The following is a 24,678-nucleotide window of genomic DNA, read 5'->3' as shown; positions in this document are numbered from 1 at the left end:
ACAAACAATCCACAAATGATTCCCCTTACAATGTAGCTCCAGAGACCTATGTGGATAGCAGCCCAGTTCCTGTTGTGTGTTAGGGGCATCAGCGATTTATGCTGACATGTTCCTCCTGGCTTAAGGATGGGAAGAAAGCACAGAAGAGCAGCTGTGTGGACAAGCCCTAAGACACAAGATGGTTTCATTGGTTTTAGTTTAATGTGATGTGTGATGCACCCGTTAGGGTTGTATATTGTGTATCAGGTGCTTACGGCTGATTCAAAACAGTTATGGTTTCAGAGAAGTCCTGCCTGAATTCTTTGTATGAACCCTACTGTATAAACTGAGCATTCATCACTGGCAGAATCATTTTACATGCGGCTTTAAATCACAGTGATGTAAGTGTGAGCACCTATTTGTCATTTGTAAGATGCTTTGGTTTTTTAGTGTTCTGGTCTGTGCCTTCTGATTTCATACAGTTTGAAAGTATATTGAAGAAACTGATTTCTGCCCACTAATACTCTTTTCACCTTTCACAGTCAATGATCTTCCACAGCATTATTGCTTTCAATCCCTAATCCTTTGAAATCAGTTTGAAACTGACTGCTGTTGGCTCAAACACTCAGTAGTCCCCTCAGCTAACCTCAAGGAGAATGCAAAGATCATCACTCAGTTAGTGTCCATCCCCCTGAACTGAATGCATTTGTCTGGGGATCTGCAAAAAATCTGAGCAACTTCTATGAGGGGAGATGCAAAGCTGTCAAAGCACTATCTTTCTATTCCTTTAAAAGACCTGTGAAAAATAAGCAATAAGCATGATGCCAATTACATACTTCCATGGGAAGGGGAGAGAAACTGGCTTGAAACAAGAGACACAAATAAGGCAAAGAGTTCCTAGAAATGGAAAACTGGATCATTTACAAGCATTACAGAGCTTCAGTGTTGCAGGCAGAAACATTGCCATTAGAACAATTTTGGATGTAACTAAGCAAAAAATAAATCAAACCAACTGCCAAACACAGATCTAGAGCTAATTCTGGAGCAAAGTTCCCACGTGGAAGTACCCTTATGGACTGTTAAAGAAATAATAACAGCTGAAGAAAAGTGCCTTCAAGTGGCCTTGTATAAGGTTGCTCTCCCTTTATTCAGCATGTACACAAAGACAACAATGTCTTTCCTTCAAGTGACAACAGTGGAGAAAGGCACAACCATTCCCACCCTCTCCAAAAAAAGCAACACATTTTTTTCAGTGAGTGTTCCTATTTTTATTATTTAATTTGGGCGTTGCTGCCTTCTTGTTTTATGAAGTAGGGCTTGACTGTAACATTCCAGCTCCATTTCCAAACTTGGCAGATAAAATAATAGTATAATTTATGATTCTTGAAAACCAATTAAGGAAGGCAATAACATATTTATAATCTGTCTTTTACACTAAAGAGACATCAGCCTCGATGGGTTGGGCTATAATGTTCTTTTGCTGGTCCTGTGTTTCTGGTGTGCTTAGTTCTATCGCCTGATTTGCTTCAGCTACACCTCCAAAACTTAATTTATAAACAGATTTCACACATGTGGTACTTTAATACATGGGACATGTGGCAATTCCATATGTCACTTGTCAGAAGAAATTCACTGAGTTCAGAGGGACTTACTCTTAAATAAACAGTCCTAAAATTTCAGCTTTAGCTTGCTTGAGATGCTTAGTTCACAGTAAATGCCACTAAATTCAGTGCAACCTTTCTGAGTATGTGTGTTCTGTGTGAGGTGTTAGAGAATTTCTGAATCACCTTTCTGCTTATGTACAAACACAGGCTTGTATCAGGTTTTGAGGTCAGTTGATGGTAAGTTGCCTTTCTGCCCTTTCTTACACTTAAATGATGAATCCTATTAAGTGCATTTTAAGCCTGCTCCCACCATGCTTTCCACACAGTTGTTGGCAGGGTTTTCCAAAACATATTTTAACTTCTCCTCCCCGAAATGAGAGGAATCCCATTTGTTTGGGTCTGACTTGTAGGTTGGGATTGGAAAACCAGAACATTTTCCTAGAAACATAGTTCCATTTATTCCAAGCACAGATAGGATCCAAGTCCAACCTTTTTGGATTCCTGATATTGTAATTACGATGTGAAAAGACTGAATCCATCATTTTTGAAACGAACATTTCAAACCCTCAGATTTCATGTTACCAGGCCGGGAAGTGAATTTCAGCAGTATCACAAGTGTCTCACTGGTCATTATTAATAAGCACATTCTCCTTACTGAAATCCTCCTCCTGTTCTGTCATGGCAGCAGGGTTAAAGGCAATAAGCACTGTTTCTCAATCCCAAAATAAGGAAATTATCTTCAGATTGCTTTATCAATGGTTTATTTAGATTGCACAATGCATTTTGAACAAGTAGTCCTTTTTCAAAGGCCCAAGAACTAAAAAAATGAACTAACAAGTAGTACAAAAAGCACAGCCATGAACGGAAGCAAACAACTGGGAGGTGACTGAATTCATTAAGTAGCATTTAAGTTATATTACCTTTTCCTTCAAGACTCAATAGAATGGATAACATTCTTACACTTTTAGCAAACACAAGCTACTAGCTTTCTAACCAAAATCAATCCATTTCTTTGTGCTAAATATAGTCTATTTTTTTCATTTTGTGATGCTCTTTTAACATAATCACAGATCGGGCTCTTTGGACCTCAGCTGCAGGAGGAGAGAGTCTAGGAGCTCAGAAGTGGACAAGGCTAACTTGATGCCCCTTTGTAGAGTGCCCAAGCTTGGGAATGTGGGAGCTGTCCCAAAGAAACTCCCTGCAGGGGATGTCAACATGTCAGATCCGAGAGGAAAGACAGCAAAGAAGATGATGGTGGAATGGCATGTCATCAGCTATGCCATGATGGGAAGATCTTCCAGGCTTGCTGCAGGGCTGTACAGACCATTGTGTTTCATATTTTTAAGACTGTACCAAACTCTCTTCCAGGGTGTTGAATTGCAAATACAATACAAACTAGGCTAAGGAAGTGAGGGAATGTTCTCTCACACAATAGTGGTATTTCAAGAAGAGTGGCAATGCACATTAACATAACTGGGGAAGATTCAGAGAGCTCCTTGTAAAGCCTAAAATAAACATGCAATTTCAGCTTCAGCCTTTTTTTTTCCTGTTGCATTTCTATCAGCACTATACATCTATTGCTCCATATAATTCCTTTGGCCCTGTGCCTCTGCAGCATGTGATTGGCTGATTCACACATTACATTAAGCCACAGTGTGATTTGTTTAGCTTAGCATGTTATATGAAATCACCCACTGTAGCTAAGCATTATTTGCAGAACAGACCACAATGGTTTGTTTGACAAACCATAGTATTAAAAAATCAATCCTAGCTTAGTATTATGTGTGAACTCATCCATTTACCTGGCAACTTCTCTTCCACTGACTGAATTCACATGTTAAATAAACAGGGCAGTGGGCTTCAGAAGGTGAAGGAAAAACAGACAGAACAAACAGAATTTCACCTCTGTTTATGTCACTTTTGCTACTGTGCACTTGGGAGGATTTGGAAGGTTATGCAGTCAAAGGATCTCACATCCATCCTATTTGTGTTCTCTTTTCCTGCCATCTCAGCAACAACAACAACAAAAATACCATAGTTAGACCTATTGTGAAAAATGTTTGAGGGCAAAATTAAAAAAACAACAGGAACAAAATACCCAGACATGCTATGCTTCACGGCTGTCAGTGCAAAGGTATCCAAGTCTAGGGGCATATCACAGATATCACATTTGTAAATTCTTGGTTATTTACCTGATTCTGTTCTTTATTTTTTGTTTTTTCTTATGTGTTTGTGTGTGTGTGTAGACACACACACACAATATGTACCCTTCTGTCTTAAAATCAATCAAAAAAATACTTTTAAAAAATCTGCAAGACGACAGGTACAGTGTCACAATCTAAGCCCTAACCCTTTTGTCTACCACATGTGCACACAAAAGACACAGGGCTTTAATTGAGATTCCACATCTGCCATCTTGCAGATTTTAACCCCAAACCCAGCAGATGCCCCTGTCTCGGTGGCTTTGAAAGAGAAAACCAAAGGAACAGCACCCGACTAAGTTCCCTGAAAGCCACTGCTTATATATGTGGCGTATGCAATGTGTATTGCAGAGGTACCTGGAGAGGCACTAGGAGTTTCCTTTCTTTTGTGGAAAGAGGGAGGATGAGAGCATTTTGTTATTCCAAGAGCTGCATCTGCTATTGGGGGGGAGGAGGGGGTGGATCACTTTCTGAAGGCTATTTTTCCCCAGTATTGGTCAGCTGGAAGAAACACTGATTGGTGCATGCTGTATCTATTCTCAAAGTTTTGAGGTTGGCAGAAATAAAGAGAATCAAGAGTTGGATTCAGGTTGCTTTTGAGGGATTGGGGAGCACAAGCTGTGGTGGAATGGAAATATCCTAAGCCATAATGTGGTTTGTTTGGTTTTGGCTTAGCACATTTCATGAACCCAGCCCTGTGGTTTGCAAACCATGATTTATAGCTTAACATGCAGCATTTGGCTGATTTCATTCTAGAAGGCTACTTATTTCAACTATGTATGTTACTGTTCTCAAATAAAACATTTTGGGTTAGATCCCCTTCTGTTCATGGAAGGCATCAGAAATCAAGGGAGGCTCCTGCTGGTGAGAGATGGGGATGGGAAGTTGATCGTTGCCAATTTCCTTGTGTTCTTGTGATTCCTCAGCTGTGTTTCATGGGGCTCCAAAGGAATCCCCAGGGTACTAGGACAGTGTTCAGGCTGTATGGAGAGCCGCTCAGTGAAGGAAAGGTGACTTTGCAGCATTTCCTCTGGAGCAACAGCTGAGCTGAAAATAAACTGATTCAGCAGAGGAAATCTATGCAAGGCTCACATGTGCAAGGCCTGACCTTGGAGCAGGGCAATCCTCGCAGGTGGAAGGGGCCTCTGTTCCCAACAATCCGAAGCACTCAGATTACAGGTCTGTGTCCTTTCTGTAATTGTTATCAGAATAGAACATTGATTCCCTGGGTACAAAATCTCTGTCCCTCCCATAATACAATTTATTTGATGTGTATATATTGATTCATTATTCCTAATAATGAACTGAGGCCACTCTATTTGGATTCTAATTCTAATTTTAGCCAGTATCTGGATCTGCTTAGATCCAAAAGCTCTCTGTCATATTACAATCTGTTAATGTACATAAATATGGGATTCTTGCATTATGACATTTGTAAACTATGCTGGTTTATTTCTTTGTTATAACCCACTTGCCTTTTCTTCAGGAGCATAAGCCGGTATATATAGCACTCCCTTCTTATTTTTCTCCACAACAGCAACCCTGTAAGGTAGGTTGGTTTGAAAGAAAGTAAGCGGCCCCAGATCTCCCAGCCTTTCATACACATTCATTTCATAACAAATGGAGTGGGGGACTCTTTTGTGAAAATTTGTTTCAATTGCATTTGTTTTGTACTGAACATGAATGAAACGAATGGGCCCTATATAGATTATGATCTGCTTATTTGGCTTTGACAAAGCTTCTCTATCACATACATCAAAGTGATTAGGAATATTTATGCAATTTGAAATTTGAGGAGAGTTTGCTCCCCTTTCTAAATGCTACCTCCTATTATGCAAAACATATAGACATACCACCTCAGCTACATTTGGAATAAAGTAAGTGTATGTTCTGTTTTAAATGCATCTTCTGTGTTAAGGTCTGCCTGCTTTAAATTTTATGTTTCCCCAAGGATTAAGGGCTTGTGATTATTGTACCTTTATATACAAATGGAGAAAAGGATGATCCTGCTAATTACAGACCTATTAGCCTTCTTAATACAGTACATTCAATAATTTCTATGCAAGCCATCTACAATGGAAATTCTAGGACTGGCTAACACAAGAAAATCTGCTTGTAGAGGAACAGCATCTCATTGAAAAATACTCCTCCCACAATGTAACTTCTCTCTAAGTTGCTTTCATAGATTTCAAAGCAGTGCTTGACTCCATCTTTTCAGTCAAATTGTGGGAGAAGCTGGGGGTCTCCTTGAACAATTTAATACATATGCTATGTGAAGGCCGCCACTTAAGGTAAGATGCAACCCCTAGAGCCATCTCACCAGTGCCATCAAAACACAGAAAGGCTGCATACTGACCTTTCTCCTACTCACCTTCTATATTAATTCCATGCCAGGCCATCTTTACAACACAGACTTTCTCTTTCTAAAACTTGCTGGAAGACACATTGCTGTCCTCCTCTATGCAGATGATGCAACAATATTTTCAAGAATGTCTTTACAGTGAAAAGAGCAGTGAGGGCCCTAGTACAGTATTGCAAGCACTTGAGGTTGAAACTCAATTAAAACTAGTCATGGCATTTGCCAAAAGGCCTAAGAGCTATTCCTGGAGTATAGACGGCCACAAGATTGAGCAAGTTTCCTGTTTCAAATACATGGGGGTAGTCCTTTACTCTGCCATTAACAAAAAAGCCCATGGGGATCACAATGCTTAAAATGCCCAGAGGATCTGCTATCCTTAAACACCTTAAGACAAGAGGAGGCCATTATATACTCACACTCTCATATTATTTGACACCAAGCCACTAGCACAGTTTCTTTATGGTACCCAATTGGGCCTTTTCCCAATTTTGCACCACTAGAGCTTGCACAATCAAAATGTCTAAGAACAGCCCTTCAAGTCTCTAGCTCTGTCTCTAATGCCAATGCTTTAAGACAGTGGAGGTTAGAGTGTGATTGGTGGTACTCAACTATTGATTCATAAGATCTCTCGTTGCCCTTGGCCTTGCCCCCTAACCCTAATTCCAAATTATGTGGAAACAGGCAGGGGCAACTAAAATCTCATCCTTGCACTTCTCTCCAGATATTCTACTCAGCAGGCCAAAACACTTATCAAACAATGTGTAACAGTGCCAATCTGATCTAGCCAGGGCCCCAAACTTCACTGTCAGTGAATACGTGAAATATTCTGCCTCCCCCATGGCATACCTAACCAAGCTGGAAGTCCCTAAGCACAGGAGGGCCTTCGCTCTGGCATGATGTCATGTCCTCCCCTCAGCCATCCTTGAGGGTTGATTCAAGAAGACTTCCTACTTGGAGTAGCAATGCCTTTACAACTCTAGACATACAGAAACAACAGGGCATGTACTTCTCCGGTGCTCATACTGTAAAGACATTTGCATTAGTCTCATTGTACCACTACTGCAGAAATATCCAGGGCACACAGGACAATATTACACCTCCCTGTTGCTTTCAATTCTGCTACAACATATCATGTTCCCAGGTTCACTTAAAATCTGCCTAATGATGACTTCTGGCTTGTGCTTGGGACATTATAAATTAGATTCATTGTGTGCCTAGTTTCTCATATTAGGGCATGCTGGCTAGGGAATTCTGGGAGTTGAAGTCAACATATCTTAAAGTTGCCAAGGTTGAGAAACACTGCTCTATTCATTTTTATGTAGTGAGTGAGATTCTCACTTTGTATATCTTCTATATCTTTTATGTTTTTTACACTTTTAGTTTTTAGTTTATATGCATTACAGGCCTTTTACATCTAGCCTTTTATCTATTATATTTTTATGTTTCTATTCAATGATTGTACCTCATCTCTTTATGCTGGTCTATGACTGTAATAAATATTGATTTGATTTTATTTGCAGGGAAAGCAGCAGCTTTGAAATTGCTCATCCATACTTTGTACCTGAACAACAGATAAAATCAACGTGAGGTTATCTGGATTCAGTGCTACTTGCTTCCATCATGAGATCTATGGTATCTCTTTACATATAATTTTGCATATGCAAATATCTCACAAATATTTGGGGATGGTTTAGAAATAGCAACCTAATATTTTTTTTTTAAAAAGAATGTCCATTTGTTCTTATTGTTTTTTTTTTAAGATTTTTTTTTCTGTCCATATAATGCATTTTCCCCCTGCGAACAGCAAAACAATTTTGTTCTTACTTAACCTGAAACCTCTGTGAACTTTTGCATAGAGATGTGATTTATCACAGTAGGATCGGTATCTCTAACATCTTAAATGATTGCAGTCATTGGTGTCATGTTGATGCCACTTTGTTTCAGATTATTCATTTCTTTTTTAGATAGTCTTTTCTATGGATTTGAAAACCTTGCAAGAACATAAAAACAGCAGAGGCTCTTCACTTGCAGTCATAAACATAGCCTTAACAAATCAGATAGCAGTCTCATAATTCCCCTTTAATGGCTTAAAACAAGTTTTCAGAGGTGATCCAACTGGAGAAGCTTCTTGGGAATTAGCACGGAAAAGTCTTGTTTGCTTGCTTGTCTTGTTGAAAATCTCCAGTTCCATGAAAGGAGCCATCAATGTTTGGGGAGTTGGCCTGGAGCTAGAATAAGCTTCACTTGTGCTTAAAAGGATTCCTCTGTGTGAAATCTCATTATAAATTGAAAAGGAAGGAAATCACTGTTTCACTAAAACAGCAAAGAAGGTAAGAGAAATGTACTTTAAAAAACAAAACAAAACTCCTTCAGGCATTGGTTAGAATAATTAGATGTGGTGATTGAGTGGTTAGAAGGCACTTGACTGCTTTCCTGAAGGCAATGAGTTTAAATTTCAGAGATTCTCATATCAGCAGGCTGCCCTAGAGATGTAAGCAATAAGTAGGAAAAAGCCAAAATAGGAAATGTTCATTAGGGAATGGCTGGAGCAATGCAGACAGAATGGGTATGCCTGGAAAAGGTGTCAGAGCAACAAGGCAATAATTCCAGAACTATTTTTACTTTTTATTAGCCAATGGCTTTATATGTTAGGAAGGATGATATTATGCAGGACCATATTTCCTATGTTAAGTGGACTGGATCATTATTTTATACAGGGAAGGGGAGGCAGGGAGCCAGTAGCATTAACAGAGCAACCTAAAGGGGCTTGGAGGCATGTGAAGTGCAATGTGGCATTGTTTGTTACTTCCAAAGGTTGTCAATTCATCCCAGCAAGGCCAGGACATTGGGAAGACTGGTGTGTGTGTGAGAGAGAAGGTTCTTTATTCCTTTTAAGCCCCCCAGCCAATTAAAATTGTTATATCTGATTCAGGTTGGTGTAGATGAAGGCACAGTACTTTGTCCTCTAGAGCAATGTTTCTCAACCTCAATAACTTTAAGATGTGTGGACTTCAACTCCCAGATTTCCCCAGGCCCTGAAGATGAGTTTTGTGTTTGTGTGTGTGCTTTTCAATCAGTCTTTCCTCCAAATGACTACATGGACAAGTCCCTGCAAGTTTCCTTGGCAAATTTTTTCAGAAATGATTTGCCATTTCCTTCTTTCTAGGAGTGAGAATGACTGGCCCAAAGTCACTTAGGCTTTGTGCCTAAGGCAGGATCAGAACTCATGGTCTCCTGATTTCTATAGTATTTGTAACCATTACACCAAACTAGCTCTCTGACAATGCATTATAAAGGCATTAATTGGAAGAACTATGGTTGTGAGCTCAGCTAAAAAGAGTGAACGCATTTTTGTCCTTCTGCATATCAGTGTTCAAAACCAGCTGTTCTCTGGCTTCTGTGACAAATTTGATGTATTTTTCTGGCAGAAGTGCTGGGTTTTTATTCCCAGCAACTAAGCCTGTGCCATGTGTGACCGATTCAAGATGTATGCAGTTCCCAGTTCCAACTTACCTTCAAGATAATGGGAGACAAAGCCAAACAGATTTAATAGACCTTTGAACAATACCACAATAAGGAGAAGAACACTTACTTGTACAGAACAATCTAAGCTTGTGTCACTCATGGAATAGGGATAACCTAAAGACATACTGGGGACATGGTAGGGGAAAAAGTGTTGCCAGGGCATATGTGCTTCTGCACTATGAAGTGCAGGCAAATAAAGATCCTTGGTATAATTTTATCATTCCTATCTGGTAGCTATAATAGTTTTTCCTGGACATCTGGCATAATGCTAAATCTCAGTAAAGTGAGCAGTTTCCAGCTACAGCAGGCTACCATATTGTTAGGAACAATAAGATCCAATGTCTTGTTTCTGAGTTCCTCTGTTCAAGATTCCTGGTTCTTCATAGGTTTTCAAAACAATACATTCTAATTTTCCAAGTAAACAAAATGTTATGTCAATGTTTATCCAGACTCTGAACTTATGGCAGCCTCAGTTCCTTGCACATTCAGCTCCATCCTATGTCACAGAAAATTCAGACCCAAAGATTTCAGATGATTAAATGAAGTGCTGGTGAAGGCAAGTCAGAGTAATGCTGATAAATTACCATGCATTTCTATCAGATTCACAATGCATTAGTTTTGACATCAGTAGTAATATGATCTCATATTGCAGAAATACTTTTTTTCCAGATCCTGACACATTCACTGTTGTATTTGGCTTCTTCTGCTGACATATCTTTTTACTGAGAGCTGAATAGCTATGGTTGGAGGCCAAAATTATCAGAAAAGTGATACCCTGCATGTTTGTACTTGAAAGGGCTGTAAGCACCCAGAAAGGTAACAGAGATGCTAGGAGGGAATATAGGAAAGGCAACACACAAAAGGGATTTGTAGCCTGATATCCTGGTCTAACATTTACCTTCTGTCAACTTTACGGTCTATTCTGAGAAGTGAAGGTCAGTCATGGATGGGCAGAGGGCCTTCTGGCTTCTAGACAATGCATTATTTGGTTATGATGGATGTAGAGACACCTGATTCTATTACAGTGAGTCAGATGGCACTATAGGGCAAAGAATGTAAACAATGCTATAAGGGGAAAAATGTCCATATTCTTTTCATATGTGAATATATTGTCTCATTCATCTGTTCCGTGTTATATATGAAAAAACTAGCGGCTAAAGCAAAGGCAAAGTAAAGGCAAAGGAAGATAAAGGGAAGGGAAGGATAGTTTTTCAAGGAAAATTGTGATTGGGTGTGTAGGTCATGCGAAGTGTGTGAATAATCACTCTGCAGGATGTTTTAAACATCTGCTTTATGGAGTGAAGAGCTGAACATTCATTTCCAAGTTAGGCAAAGATGATAAACCAAAGCTGTTGTCTGAGGCCCTGTTATTGTAAACAAGTGAAATGAATGAGATTTTTTTGCCTTAACAGAATTTCTGCAGAGATTCTGAAGTGGTACAACATAGGCAAGACTTACATACTTATAAAAGGGTAGAAAAAGACATTAAAAAAAAAACTCATTTGACACAGAGTCAAATAAATCCTATCCTTATTTATCTATGGGTTTACATATCATGCAAAATAATGGTTAATTTCAATCATGGCTTATTAAACAAGCCATAGTAGCTTGGCTTCTACCATCCTACTATAAACCACAATGGCAGGATTCACACATCTTGCTTAGCCAAAACCAAACTGAAGATATCATGGGTTAGCATAACACTGGAACCCAGTTTGGATTTAATTTTACCTTATTTATCCAAATGTATATGTTACCCTATTTGGGCAATTCTCTAAATTACTGACACCCAAAAGAATGCAAGAATGTGGTGGCATGATGGACTCCAACATTTATATTCAAGGGGTGATTGAAGCCTTCCTTGCCTTCCTTCCTTTTAAATGGGCAGTAAAATCATGGTTGCTCATTCAGCTTTAAATAATTTCTAACTGATTTTTAATGCAAAGCTGAGGTTTTCTTTTCTACTTTTGGATCTTTTTTAAAGGCTCTGTTCTTAATTTGGCTTCTTGTCATGTTCTTTATGCATCAAATAATGAAAGCAGAATGATTTGCATTCTTGGTAACTTGGTAAGCCAGTATAAAGAATGTATGAGGTGTATTAGTCAAATATGACGCAAATCAGCTGTCAGGGCGCTTCTGTTCAAGCAGAGGCTTTTTCCTTCACATCTCCTGCAACATTTTCACACCATTGTTTGAGTATCCTCACTCTTCCAACCCTCCTTGTCTTCCCACTGGGCTGGATTCTCTCCAGTTGGCCAATGTGGAAGCACAAAAAATGGCAGCTATCCAGTGCTCTTCTCCTGTCCTTACTCCTTTTCTGGGTTTCCTGTTCGTGGTAAAGAAAAGGACGCGATCTCAGCTACTGCAGTGGGGCCCCTCAGAGCAACCAGGAAGGGTTAGGAGGAGGCACCAAAGTACTTTGGCTTCCAAAGGAAGAAGGGAACACTGAAGAGCAGGGAGATGAGACAAACCAATGGCAATGCCACCCCACAGCTCCAGAGGAAATGTTGCTGAATTGTCTTCTCTTGAGCAGTGTTCCTCAACCTTGGCTGCTTGAAGATGTGTGGATGTCAACTCCCAGAATTCCCCAGCCAGCTATGCTATGCTGGCTATGCTATGCTGGCTGGGGAATTCTGGGAGTTGAAGTCCACACATCTTCAAGCTGCCAAGGTTGAGGAACACTGCTCTAAAGGATCAGTTAAGCCAAAAGTGAAGTAGCTCAGCTTGCAAAGAAATACCCATACCTTCTGCAAGCCGATGTCCCCTTCTGGTGATCCTTTGGAAACCTTCTGGTATTCTCCACATCTTGCAAGAATGGGAAGACGGCTTTAGGGAAGGAACAAGAGGCACGGCTTGGGGAAGGAATGGGACACACGGCTTCAGGAAGGAACAGGATGACAGGACAACGGGTTTAGGGAAGGAACGAGAGGTGCAGCTTGGGAAACAGCATGAGGTGGCAAAGGCCAGCGGTGTGGAGCTTGAGTCGGCATTTCTCAGTGGCAGCAGCGGCGCTGGGGCTGAAGTTGAGGCCTGGGGTGGTGGCAGCTGACTGAGGCTGCTGAAGGCCTCAAGCCTCTACTTCAATCCCAGCCCCAGCACTGCTGCTGGTGAGTACTACTGTGCAGGGCAGCCAAAAGGGCATGGATGAGGGGTGGGGAATAGGCAGATGGTGGGAGTTGCAGCACCCCTGCAGTCATAAGTGCTGCTATGCCGAGCTGGGATGGCTGAGGCTTCCAGGGGCAGCTGCGGCTTTGCACTGCACTGCAACACCCCCCAACTCATGTGTGGCCTGCCCCAGGCCTCCCAAGGCCTCCCCCACCCCCCTGAGGCACCCCCGCTTTCCTTACTTGGGACTCCATCTGCTTAACGACCTGTGATTCTCACTTAACAATGGCAGCCAGGAGTGCTGGGATTGCGGTCACTAAGCAAAGTGGTCATGTGATAATTCACTTAACAACCGCGTCACTTAGCAACCTAAATTCCTGTCCCAATTGTGGTTGTTAAGCAAGGACTACCTCTATTTCATTTGATAGAGGATAGATATAGTTAGAACATTCAAAAGCCTCAGTCTTTTTTTATACCACTGTTTTCAATCTTGCCTTATTTCCTTCTGAAACAGGCCTTAAGTATAGGTGAGTGGACCCCCATTCAGCCCCTCTGATTTTTTTTTTTCCTTCCCTCGTTTCTGAAAAACAAAACCCTCTACTCTACTGATCATTTGGTTGGAATTTTGTATTAACAGAGTATGTGTAGGAGTGTTTTCAACTGTGATAAATGGGAAGATTTCTCCATACTGTTCTCATTTCAAGTGCCCCCCAGAGAGGGAGATTTCTTCACTGCCTTATTTCAGCTCAAGAACAATAAAATAGAAAGAAATGGTCCCATTATAAGTACACTTTTACGTAAGAATTCTGACTTTAGTTTTGCTTGTATTTTGAAGCAATGATAATGAGCAGACTCTTTTACATGGGGCTGTTTCTTTTTCTTTTTAATATCCATTTTTAGTTTTTGTAACATTCTTGAAGTACACCTTTGGAACTTCAGAAGAATAGTTCATTATTTCTGTTCCAATGAACATTTCAATAAAGCAAATCCTCAGTACCTGGGATGGAATCTATCTATTGACTATTTAAATCAGCCTTTCTCAATCTGGTGTTCTTCAGATGAGGCTAAACTCCCAACCCCTCCATCTAGCTAGGGATGATAGAAATTGTAGATTGGTGGACATCAGGTTGTTAGAGGGCTGGTTTTTGCTGTGAGGTGTAGTAGCAAGCATTTCTTCTTTATTGCATTATTGCGTTCTCTTTTTTGCCCTGCCTTTTTTATTTTTCTTTCTTCACCTTCACTGATCTTGCGCTTTGATAGAATAATGCTCAGTAATTAGTAGGTAATACTGTATTGCCTCTTCCCACTACCTCCTATTTCTTACCGTATTTCACCTGTCCTTATTTTTGTTGCCCCTTCCTTAGCTTGTAATTTGAACACGTATTTGTAGGGCTGTATTTTATTGACAATAAGCCTTTCACAGTAATGATGTTGCTTGCTGAATGCACATACCACTTGATTTGAAAATTACAGAGATGGATGCTTGCATCCTAATCTTTTTATACCATAACCTGTTCTAGATAATGAGCTTAAAAGCATGATGACAACATTGTGGAAGAAAACCTGATTACCCATAATCTTGGGGGTTTATTCTCCCTCTGTGTGTGTTTAAGTACTTTTTATCACAAACAGAAGTGATGTTGAAGACCTGAGGGGAAATTATGTCTTAGTTTTGAACACAATAAATTTGTATATTGAGCTAAATGGCAGTTAGTGGTTGTGGTATATAAAGAGATTACAGATTTGTGTTGCTGTCTTCTGTGATATCTTCTCTGTATTACTTTCATTCTCTTTCAGGTAATATAGTTTCAGTGAACACTGCAAATGCTAGACGTGCTCCTATGGTTTCCCTTTATGGTTACAAAGGCTTTTAATCAGTCCATGAGATTCTACATGAAGACAGATCTGTTTTTGTAAAACAAAATAAACAAATCTCATCTTATTATTGGGCTAACTCACAATCAAGAAATACAGGAGACTTTAGTTTACAGCATCCAACTAGTCTCCACTGGTCGTTGCTACCACAGATTGGGTAATCTGCACATCTGTTCTACAACAGAGATATTTTCTTGCAGCTTCATGATACTGAAGTGTTCTAATATAAAAAGAGAAAAATCTCCATAGGCCCCAGATTACCAGAAGTCTCCATCTGGATGATCCCTAAGGAACTGTGTGTACTTAGTTTTCAGATCATTATGCAAGAACATAAAAAGAGCTATGTTGGGTTAGTTCCACTTAACTAGCTCAGCATTCTGGTCTCATGATGAGCTAGCAGATATCTATGAGAAGATTACAGGGACATGAGGGCACTCTCTCCCCTGTGTTACAGCCTTGGATATTTGGAGATTTTATGACTAGATGCCACTGAGAGTCTTATCCATCATGAACTTAGTTTATTTTATAGAATTTAACATTATTTTCCTATATGCTGATACATACGTAAGATCTATTTTCCTTATTTAAAAATATATATCTGTTCTCCCTCTGGGGATCCAGAGGGAGAGTTAAGGGTGGGGTATTCTAGCATAGTAGACATAGATGGAATTATTCCAATCCTCTTTAAGCTCAGTATATAACACTTACTTCATAAACAATAGAACACCAGCTGTTTTAACACGTATGGCTCTTTTTCAGCACAGAAAATACAGTAACACCGAACAAATTGCTTCAGCCTTAAGCAAAACTGTTTTTGAACTAGCTTGCACTTTTGTTATACTGTGTACCATCCTCAAAGTTTGGTTCAACATGGATTGCTGCAACTGGAATCTAAACTACTCAAGGTTTGATACACTTGTTACTTCACACTGATACTGGAATAGGAGAAGTGAGACAAAACACTTTAAACTCAGTGGGAGGAATTTTTTTTCCCTACAATGATGCTTGTGGTAACAGATCACTCCCTGATTGCCTTTTAACTCACTGGTGTCGCCCCTCCCTACAGGAAGACAGAGCCTGTTGTTGGGCCCTACATGACATAGGGCCTGGTTACTGGTTACTGTCTTCCATAGTATCTGCTTGGCTGATTCGATCCTGCAGGTTGGCATGTTTCAGGTCCTTCAATTAAACAATGTCATGTACGAGGATGCTGGAAGTGCACTTTCTCTGTAGCAGTGCTTGTGTTCTGGAATGAGGTTCCTTCCGAGATGCAGATGGCCCCCATGCTGTTGGTGTTCAAGGCCCTTCAAGGTGTTGGTGTTCAAGGCCCTTTAGCCAGGCTTTTGGTGAGGGAGAGTGAAGACCTGTTGCTTCATCCTTGTCCAGTCTGTCATTCTTGCCTATTATTATTATTATTATTATTATTATTATTATTATTATTATTGATGTATTTATTATTTATTGTATTTTCCTTGTTTCATTTGTTATGAGCTGCCAAAGGCACTGGGAGTCAGACGGTATACACATTTGATTAATAAAATGAAATAAATAAACATCTATCAGAGAGAGAGATGGTGTGGCCAGGCTGTGCAGTCCTACAGTTGAATCTGGCTCCACTCACTGCTATCAGATGTGACCTTTGCCTGACCAGCTGGCTTCACCTGTGGATCAGTGACCCATCCCAGCAATGAGATTCACTTCCCTGATCAATCACAGCAAAACCATTTGGGAAAGAATTGTAAACTGTTAAACAATTGTTCAATTGTTTCAGTTATAAGCAAATTCATGCAAATGTAATTATTTAATTAATTTGATTGAATGCATTTCTGACAGTTGATTAAGATGTATGAAACACAGAATTTTATTTCCTGAATGATGTATTCATCTTTTATTTAATATTGTAATGGCTCACCACCAAGACATTCTAGCCTTATCCTGTCAGAAAACTATTTGTTTAGTTTCAGAATTTCTTCTCTACTTTCTGATTCACACCTTGCCCTGAAGACTTCTTATCCAATTATTTCATTTCCATGGTGCTTCTATTTGTCGCTTGCTCCATCATGATGAACTTCCCATCATAAGCCACATTCTTTTTTTACACTGGATAAGAGTTCTGTTTCTTTGGCACTGGGAATTAAAAGGTGCTTATGATTTATGAGGACATGAGTTTAGAGCAATAGACCTCACTACATTTTTAAAGGATACTAATTTACCAAGCCTCCCTTCAAAAGGTGACTAATCTCACAAATATGCATTCTTCTCTGTCATCACTAATTTAGTTATTTAAGTTGCACTTTACTAAAATTTCCCATTAAGCATTTTCTTTTCTTTTCTTTGCAGCTTAAATCTCTAATATATGGAATGTGAACACATAAAACTGTCTGGCAAACAGACAGCATTTAGGCTACATGGAGAAATCTGTCCCAAGATCATTCATTAAAGTTATCTCTGCCCTAGAGATACTGATTACAGGATGATAACATGCATTCCCTCTTGCGGAGGAAAAGTTTCAAACTCATCTGAAAAGAACAGCACTCTCTAGTTCTCCTTCATTTTGGATGGATGATGGCATTTTACACTTACACCTTAGCATACGTGCAACCTCATTTCATGTTTATACTTCCTTTCCCATTATCTCCATGTCTCTTTATTTCCTCCTACTCCATGGGAGGAGAGGCATATATTCCCCACCTTGTCTCCATGACTCATTTATGCTTTGGTTGCTATCCTTCCCTCTGTATTTCTGAAGTGCCCTAAAGGTTGGGACAAAGCAGTAGAGAATAAAAGCTTGAACCTACTATCCCTCTTGCAATTCTCTTCTCCGTCAGAAACTTCCAGATGATTGTGAACCTTCTTGAGAGCAAATATAGTCTAGTGGTTAACCTAACCCAGGTTCTAGTTCATCCTCAGCCACAGAAAGTCACAGGGTGACTGTGGGCCAGTCATTCTCTCTCAGCCCAACCTCTCTCACAGGGGTGTTATGGGAGAAAGAGGTCTGAAAAATACTAGAGCTAGTACTAAGCATTGGTTCAGTTAAAAAATTGATCCTTCCTCTGCAAAGGAACCAATAAACTGCTGAGATTAGGCTGCAGCAAAATGAAAATGCTTCAGTCTTAGATGGATAGGTGAACTCAAGCTGACATAGGGAGGAAAAATACTTTTAAACTGGAGCAGGAAAATGCACCTGACGGTTGCTTTCAGAGTGAGTGGTGGATTGACAAGGTCAACAGTGTCTGTTTCTGCTGTCCAGAAATGCTTGCCAGTCAGTTCTGATAACTGGTGAATGCCAGCACGGTTCTTGAAGATATTAATGACCTCTAAGCATCCCTCATCCCTTAGTTTCTTCCCTCACCTTCATAAATCATCTCACAAAGAGAGAAATGGGATAATTGACCAAGAAACTCACAACATGGATTGTCAACGATAAAGGGAGTTTGCTGGCTTCCATAATTCTCCACTCAAATTTTCAAATAAATAACCTGAATATTTAGAGAAACATGTCCAAGCAAAAGAATCTGCTTGGGGATATTTCTTCAAAAATTGATATTATGGGCAGATACCTTTTGAAAACTATATCCTGGGGTAATATTGCTTACATCTTAGGTAAAGTGATATATAAAGTCTTGTACACTAGGAAAATTGGGGGCAGGGAGTCCATAAATAGTGGCATAAAAGTGATACGTGAAAACCTGTGAGAATGACACAAACTGGATATTCAATATTCAACTACTCTGCCAATCCATCTCCAGCCTACTTGGCTTCTCATCTTATGGGGCCTCAAACAAGCTCCAACCACTCCTGGAAACTGCCATTCCATCCTTTCAGGCAACACTAACTGCTTCAGAGTGCTTTAAGTTTCAACTTGAAACTGGTTGATGGGACTTCCCTGAGATGTCTTTTCCACTGTGGAGAGGTGAACCAAGACATCTGGAGCATCAACTCTTTTCTGGGTGACTTTGCTCTCTCTTCACTTTTCTGTGGTGTGAAGAGTGAGAGCTAGGAGCTGCTGCTCTCAGCTTCTCTCTAAGGTCAAGTCCACTAGTTACTTACAGCATCATCTAAGTGTGAGCTCACCATCACTGATATGATCTAAAGCCTATCACTTTACTCTTATAGCAGCACAATAATAGGTGGAAATTAATGGAGATAGTACCTAAGCAGAGGAGAAGTGACTTCCTATATTCAGACAGAAGCTAAGACCATAGCTCCCATCTTTGTGAGTGGAGGAAAAAATACTGCCTGAGAAAAAGAAAGTGACAGTAAGAGCGGTAAAGAGAAGTGGTTACAGGTAATCCTCGATTTATGATCACAACTGGGATTGGAACGTCCATCACTAAGCGATGCAATCATTAAATGAGTTGTGCCTGATTTTATGACCTTTTTTGCCATGGTTGTTAAATGAATTCAGCTTCCCCCATTGACTTTGCTTGTCGGTAGCCCCCTGGGAAGGTTGCAAATGGCAATTACATGACCCCAGAATGCTGCAAATATCATAAATACATGCCGGTTGCCAGGTGCCTGAATTTTGATCACGTGACTGCAGGGATGCTGCAACAGTTGTAAGTCCAAGGACCAGTTGTAAGTCACTTTTTTCAGTGCCACTGTAACTTTGAACGGTCATTAAACAAATGGTCATAAGTTGAGGACTACCTGTACTTCTTCTCAAAACTCCACCACCTGCCCTAACATAATGTGGCCTATTTTGGTATAACCAAACACTTAAGAAAAAGGCAAGGACATAGAATATGAATAGATATATTTTTTAGTATGTTTTTAATAAGAAAAAATAGTTTAACATGCAAACAAAAGTCAAAGGGAGATAATATGAACATTTATAGAATGTTACGCCTAATATCCCCAGGCTACATTAATTCTGGAACATATTTCAAATAAATGTTGTCAAAATATTAAGTCTAATCATTCAACACAGAGAGATGCATAACTGTGATAAATGGATTTCAATAGAACTCTGCATTTTCTTTAAAAAGGTGCCACAAAATTTAGCAGATTTATTAATTATCCTCATAACTTAAACATTACACTCGAGAGGTATAAATGTAAATTTTATCAGCGTGTCTGAGAAGACTGCAAAAACCTATGCAATCATTTAGAACCCTGAGTTTGTAAATCCAAACAATATGGAAAGAATGCAGGACATCAAGGCAAAAGGAATTTTCCTGGAGGCTAAGAAATAAGTGATGTCTTTACAGACACACAGGCATACAAACTGTCATGGCAAGTAGTACCCAAAGTGAGTAAAGTGTGGATGTGAAAGTTTGGCAGTGTGAGAGATCTCTTTCTCAGCAGTAAAGAAACAATAACATTGTCAACATACTGTCTTTTCATGACATCCAAAATCAGATCCTCGATTTTAGCCAGTATTAGGGCCAGGTTTTCAGGTCCATATCAATTATGTCAAAATAACACATATGTGATGACTTCTCAGCATTTGCCTGACAATGTCATCACGAAAGTGTCATTTGCTTCCGCTGTGAATACCCATGGCCAGGATGGATATTTAAAAGCTAGGAGTTGCTTTTGCTGATTTAGAATAGCCAAATGACTCTGTGGTTTTGTTTTAAGTAAACAAGCGGGTAGAGTTGGGCTGTGAAGTCTCTTTCAAAAGCTCTAGCTCCAGTCTGATCGTGCCTTGAGGCCTAGACAGACTGCCCTCTTGGCTGGCTGGCAGGAAAGAGATGCTATCAGTCTTCTGCTGAGGCCTCCCATAATTGCATCTCATTCCTGATCCCTACAAAATAACAAATGTGTCCTCCCTGTGGTTTGAAGAACACATGAAGAGGAAATGGAAGGGATGCAAGTGGACTGGCACAGAAATTCTAACCAGATGATGGGGAAAATGCTTTGCGGAACTAAGACCACTCTGGAAAGGAATGTGTATACATGCTTGCGTCAGAGTGAAAAAGTGTGGAATTCTGTGCCATAGACTCCCTCTATTGTGACATTATTTTGACCACTAACAATGGGGGTGGTGGGGAGGGAGAAATTAACAGAACCCAGAATATAATATGCTTGTTCTTGACATAATTATAAAAATATTGGAAGGAAGGAAGGAAGGAAGGAAGGAAGGAAGGAAGGAAGGAAGGAAGGAAGGAAGGAAGGAAGGAAGGAAGGAAGGAAGGAAGGAAGGAAGGAAGAAGATCATTTAGAGTAATGAAAAAAGAAAGCCTTATAAAATGGCATCTATTGTTTTCAATTTTATTAAACCACAACAAGAAAAGAAGAATATAAAGTATTCTTATAGACCTAATATTTGTTTAGTGAATGTTTTTCTTGGAATCATGAAGTTTTCTCTAGTTCTCAAATATCACCTGGTTCATATAGTACTATATGAAAAATATACTATATACTTTTATGAGTTTACTACCATTTTTAAAACGTTTTGGCCTCAAATACATCCCAGAGAGTGGGGTTCCCAGTCTCACTTGGTGGTTTCTTTCTTTTTTTGAATTTATCAAAAGAACTCAACAAATATTTGAATCAAATTGACCTGTTTTATCTAAGGAGACAAGGGGGTTGTGTTGGTTAGGGGACGAGGCTCCTGCAGCTAGCAGTTTATAAGTTTCACTATTTAATAGCTGTAATCACACATCACATTTAATGTAGTTACTCAATATGAGGAGATTGAACAATAACTTGAACCATAAACTAATCAAACAGACTGGGTTCACACAATAACCAGGTTTTGTAGTTTGTGCAGATAGGTCTGCTAAATTTTACTTGATCTGGTTAAGCAAGTTGTATAAACACAACCAATGTGTAGGAAGACCATGTGTCCAATTTTGAGGAGAATAACTCTTTTACATGTGAACATATACAAATTGTCTCAGAAAATAACAGCATCTGGCCAACTTAGTATTGTTTGGGAAGTTAAGCAGTGCTGGGCTTGGTTGGTACTTGGATGAGAGTATCAGATCATGAGCTGGGAAAAAAACCTACTGAAAGAACACAAACAAGATAAAACTCTAAGTAGCATTCATCCAGTTTTTGCAACCCAGAACAGTTGACTCTACTATTAAAACTAATAAAAAGTAGTAGTAGTAATTTGATGTATATTCAAATTAAGTTCTACTCAGTCTATAAAAATCAATGTCAAGTCAATACCTCGTGACCAGCCCACATAACTGCTTTCAGCCATCTTATATCTTAGGCTTGTAATCCACCTTTCCTCACACTGATGCCCTACAATGTATTGAACTTAGAACAAATTTTCAAAAGAAGAAACTTCCTAGATGAAACAAATAGCCCCACTATTCCAGTTACATTGAGAAAACTGACAAAAAATGGAGTGGATGGTTCTTTTCCACTGTTGCTGCTCAACATTTGGTATTTAACTGCTACTCTGCCTGTGATTTGGGAAATAACATATAGCCATCAGGACTAGTAGCCATCAACAAGCTGATTCTCCATGAATTTATGCAGCCCCCTATAAAGCTTTCCAAATTACCTATGAACACATGCTGGCAGGGAGTCGTAATCCCAACATATCTGTAGGAAGCCAAATTGGGGAAGGCTGGTGTAATAAATCTGTTAGCCTAACAGTGTCATGAAACAGCTGATGTAATGACCAAGTTAGACATTCAATAATATTACCAGATCTTGGGGTAGAAAGAGGAGGTGTTCCTGCCTTCTCTTAGTCAAAGGAGATGCACCCAGAGCCAGATTTTATTAAAATAAGAAATAAAAGCCTTGGAAGTTTAAGGCCTTATTTTCAAAATTGTTTTTGATAAACCTTCTAACTGGAATCTTAGAGAGGAAATGAAAAAAAATATTTTTCTACCATTAAACATGTGTTTGTACTTGAAACAAAGAGAAAAGTCTATTGGAAGGCTAATATTTGCTTTTGAATTTCTCTCTTTTGGCACGGAAGGGAGTGGTCTCTCTTTTGCCAAAGGGATTAACTTCTTGATGTTAATACAAGAATGCCTGCTCGCATTCCCAACCCCCATTTGTTCAATATAAAAATGGTATGTTAATCACAGCTTGTCATTAACAAATTAACATTCAAGTTGGTTTTCATTTTATTTTTCCTGGTATAATATTCCCCTTTTTACATGGGATAAATTTCTAAAGATGCCACAAAGGAAAGGCCTTGTATACATGTCAAAATAGCCTGCAATTATGTATTGTATGCCACTGATTAAGGCCCAAAGAGATTGAGTCTACTTTCCATTGTGGCTTGCATCGGGGCTAATTTATATTGCAACAGTTCAGCAATAGCTAGTCTGGGAAGTTGAAAAACATCCTGGAAGAAGCCAAGGGCAAACCTCTTCCATGCTGTTGCCAAAAACAGTGCATGGACATAGTCATCAGGAGTCAGGTTCAACAAGAAGAAACCTTTTTAACTTCACCTTCAACAATGGTGTGAGTACTTTCTCCTCCTCTGCAAAATTCTGATTCAAATTACTGGAGCATATATTTTATATCAGTGTTTCTCAACCTTGGCAGCTTTCAGAGGTGTGGACTTCAACTCCCAGAATTCGGAGAGTTGAAGTCCACACCTCTGAAAGCTGCCAAGGTTGAAAAACACTGTTTTATATCCACTCAGGACCAAGTTAATAATAATATTGTTTTATATCCACTGAGGATCAAGTTAATAATAAAAAGGTATAACTTGAGGGTTCAAAGCAGCCCGAATGTTAGCTCTTGCCTTCAGTCAGCTCAGCATTGTATCACAGGGGAAGCAACCCACGGTCCACACAAATCCTCCAAACGGCATTTTTTGTGTTCCCTCAGAAATTAGGATGGCACTAATGTTGGAGGACAACTGCCAATGGAAACTTGAGTTCCCACTTTCTTCTAAAAGAAAGCAAGTAAAAACTGATATGCAAGTCTCCATTTAGACTTATCAGGTAAGAAATGAAACAGAAACATCCAGTCACCTCAAACAAATGATTAGATAGATTTTCTTTCTATACTGACATTGCATTACATGATAGTGGCCCTCAACTACCCAGCAACAACTACAATAATCATTTTAAAAATGTGGTATTTGCTGCCAAAAGGGGACCCTCCCTGCACAAAGGGCAGGTTCTTTTGTTGTGTGATTGGGAAGTCTGGATGACTCCATCAAAAGATACCCGATTCAGAGAAGTTGAGAGAATGTGATCTCTATCTGCAGGGAATTTTGTTTATTTGTTTATTAAGTCAAGTTGGTTCGAAGCAGTGTACAAAAGCAATAGGTGCAATCAGTGCAATAACAACAATAAAATACAATTATTTACAATAAAAATACAATATGTAATTACAGTTTTACAAATTACAATTAATATAATATACCTGGCACTGGAGCCCTACAACGCTCAAGTCCCAAAGCCCTTCTGGAGCAGCCAAGTTATTACAGTGTAAACTTTTACAAGATGGTTAAGGAGCTCCTGTTGCCTGTGGGGCGCTGGTCCAGAAAAGCAGAGCCACCATGGATAATACTTGCTTTTAGGCCCCTTCCTGTTGCACCTCTCAAAAAGAGAAAGTTCAGTCACTCCTTCTAGTCAGTGGACAGTGGACAAGAAAATTTCAGAGAAAATTAGCAAAGCAATGTAAAGGTTTCAGCCAATTTCAATGTCATTCAACAGTAAAGGAACAAGCAGTAAAGAAATACGCCACAGACTAGCACTTGTTGAACAGCCATGAAGGCTTTGGAAAATATACTCAAATGCCATGGTCTTTTCTACAGCTACAAAGATCAGAATCATGCAAGCCATGGTATTCCCTGTGACACTTTATGGAAGCAAAAGTTGGACTTTTGAAGGAAGCAAGATAGGAAGAGTACTTGACGCTTTTGTACTTTGGAGTTGGAGAAGACTCCTGAGAATACTGTGGACAGTGAAGAGAAGAAACAAATGGATCTTTGTACAAATCAACTCAGAGTTCTCACTTGAGGCACAAATGACCAGGTTCAAATTATCCTACTTTGGGCACATTATGCAAAGACCTAGCTCTCTGGAGAAGGCTCTAATGCTAGGAAAGATGGAAGGAAAGAGAAGAGGATGACCAGCAGCAAGGTGGATGGGCT

The 24,678-nt window shown here is 39.5% G+C and overlaps 1 long non-coding RNA gene across 1 annotated transcript in view; it reads left to right on the top strand.

The window, feature by feature from the left end:
* The first annotated feature begins 8,292 nt into the window (after nt 1-8,292).
* Nucleotides 8,293-24,678, top strand: part of LOC148213811 (uncharacterized) — an 84,071-nt gene continuing 67,685 nt past the window's right edge. Inside the window, exon 1 of the long non-coding RNA XR_015793877.1 lies at nt 8,293-8,473. This is a non-coding gene — a long non-coding RNA (uncharacterized LOC148213811). The remainder of the gene's footprint in view (nt 8,474-24,678) is intronic.

The sequence above is a fragment of the Python bivittatus genome, unplaced genomic scaffold (genome assembly GCF_059951505.1).
Source record: "Python bivittatus isolate LINGU-HERP-01145 unplaced genomic scaffold, Pbiv_v1 ctg000850_np1212, whole genome shotgun sequence".
Classification (NCBI taxonomy): Eukaryota; Metazoa; Chordata; class Lepidosauria; order Squamata; family Pythonidae; genus Python; species Python bivittatus.
The sequence above is the reverse complement of the archived record's forward strand: the minus strand, read 5'-3'. Positions and strand labels throughout refer to the sequence as shown.